Source organism: Triticum aestivum, chromosome 5A, assembly GCF_018294505.1.
Source record: "Triticum aestivum cultivar Chinese Spring chromosome 5A, IWGSC CS RefSeq v2.1, whole genome shotgun sequence".
Lineage (NCBI taxonomy): Eukaryota > Viridiplantae > Streptophyta > Magnoliopsida > Poales > Poaceae > Triticum > Triticum aestivum.
In genome coordinates, this window is record NC_057806.1 from 54,217,280 (window position 1) to 54,219,619 (window position 2,340).

Sequence of the window (2,340 nt, forward strand, 5' to 3'; positions counted from 1 at the left end):
AAGTACATACATAGTTCTCATTGAACAACATATAGCTCTCCAGAGCATCTAGTTAAACGATACATTGAAACTATGTAAAACCTTTCAATGCAATAACAAATGCTATCATAATCACAACCAAGGTAAAAATTGATCCAACGGCATAATGATAACAAGCCTCGGTATGAATATCATATTTTCTAATCTTTCTATTGCATCCATCTTGATCTTGTGATCATCGACGACATCCGCAACATGCAACTCCAATATCATCTTCTCCTCCTCATTTTTTTATTTTTTCCTTCAAGTAATTGTTTTCTTCTTCAACTAAATTTAACCTCTCGACAATAGGGTCGGTTGGAATTTTCGGTTCAACTACCTCCTACATAAATAAAATCTATCTCACATTAGTCGGCGTAATTGTCAAAAACAATAAATGAAGCAAATAGTTATAAAAAGATAATATATACCACATCTGAATCATAGACAGGACGAGGACCGACGGGGGCGGATACCAAAACCATCGCATTATATAATAACAAGCAATAATAAAAGTTAGAAAATTAGACAAGTATCTATCTAAAGAATTATTTTCTTTTAAAAAGAAGATAAGAACAAGAGGCTCAGCATGGTGGTGCCGGCGACGAGATCGGCGCGGGCGATCGACGGCGGTGAAGACAAGGACGGGACGTGACGGACCGCTAAACCTATGCAGATCTCGGGGGAAATGGAGCTTGGGGGTCGAGCTTCGAGAGGAGAAAGCTTAACTAGCATGGCTCGGGCATTTCATCGAACACCTCATGTGCATAGGAGGTGAGCTAGAGCACCCAAATGCCCTCTCCTCGCCGGCCAGAAAAAATAGAGCACTGTGGAGTGCTCTGCTGCGGCGATGAGGTATATATAGGCAACTCATTTGTCCCGGTTCGTGGCTGGAACCGGGTCTAAAGCTCCCCCTTCTGTCCCGGTTCGAGCCACGAACCGGGACCAATGTATGTGGGCCAGGAGCGAGGCCCATTTGTCCCGGTTCGTGCCAGGAACCGGGACAAATGTGTCCAGACGAAGCGGGACCAATGCCCAGGAGGCCCTGGCCGCCCCCCTGGGCTCACGAACCGGGACGTATGCCCCCATGGGTCCCGGTTTGTGGCTGAATCGGGACTAATGGGCTGGCCAGGCCCGAACCAAAGCCCTGTTTTCTACTAGTGCAACCGGACATCTCAAATTGGAAGCCTCAAATCAAACACAATAAGGTGTAGGAGAGGGTCGTGCTCTTGCATTGTCCACGTCGAATTAGCTACAGACAAAGAAGACCGGCGGTTTGCCCTTCTCCGCCCCATCGCGTTGTTTGCTTCGTCCAAAAGAGTAGAGAGAGAGGAAGAGGAAATCACCCCCACCCCTTCTCCCTCGACGCATGTTAGGGTTGTCGCCGCCACCACCTCAGCCCATGGCCAGGTCCTCCGACGCCGGCCATCGGAGAAGGAAGCGAACTTGACATCCAGTCGTCCACGCCTCCTCTCAACTGAGGCACATCGCCTCCTTTCTTCCCCTTCCTCACCTCTGACCCCCTCTCAATCTAGATCCATGGAGATGGACGTCAAGGAGGACGAGTATGTGGAGGAGGGCCCTGCCGGCGGCACCAAAAGCAGCTCAACAAGAACCACCGTCGTGCGGAGGCAAGTCACTGTCGACACGGATCCGCTTCGTCTGCGCCACCAAGGGCCAACCATTCCAAATCCGACCAAGTACCACACATCCTACCTCTTCCAACTGTTGAATCTATTTCCATGACCAGGCCCGCTCTCTAGCTTTTCTCCTGCCTTTGCATGTTGATTTGCTTCTACTTTGCTGTCCATGGAGGTTCAGATGAACCAATTTACATTGCATGCAACAATAGCAGCTCTCTCTTTTTTACATGTTTTATAGTCTGCATATTTTCTTGTAATGGCTGCATTAAGCCAGTAACAGTTGAATTGCTCATAATATGCTACCATATGGCATGTATTAGACTGTTAGTTGACGCAGGGGAGTTGCGGGAATACAGGTGTTAACTTAGATTCGAAACTCTGAATTTTACTGATTCTTGTATTAGCCCTCTATCCCTAAAACTAGTGGTTTTGGCGCCCCCTTGCGGCGCCTCCTGAGTGAAAGCTCGGTACTTGCTTTTGAAGCTATCCTGTCTCATTTTTGCTTTTTGCTAATTATAGTCTCATTTTTGCTTTTTGCTAATTATAGCTTCAAAAGCAGGTACTCTCCAACTGTACACATGGATTAGCCAAATTCGAATTTTTAAAATGATGTTATATCCATGTTACTCTCCAACCTGCCAGAGAAATGACAAGTATTTAGAGGGCACAAATGAAGGAA

The 2,340-nt window shown here is 46.9% G+C and overlaps 1 protein-coding gene across 2 annotated transcripts in view; it reads right to left on the reverse strand.

The window, feature by feature from the left end:
• Nucleotides 1–302: 302 nt before the first annotated feature.
• LOC123102289 (single-strand DNA endonuclease 1) overlaps nucleotides 303–2,340 on the reverse strand; it is a 5,446-nt gene continuing 3,408 nt past the window's right edge. The window contains exon 8 of one of the 2 annotated variants that reach the window (XR_006448868.1): nucleotides 303–361. The gene's annotated coding sequence lies outside the window, so the exon portion shown is untranslated. Of the gene's footprint in view, nucleotides 362–923; nucleotides 2,297–2,340 lie in introns of those variants that run through there. The other variant, XR_006448869.1, reaches the window with a different exon arrangement.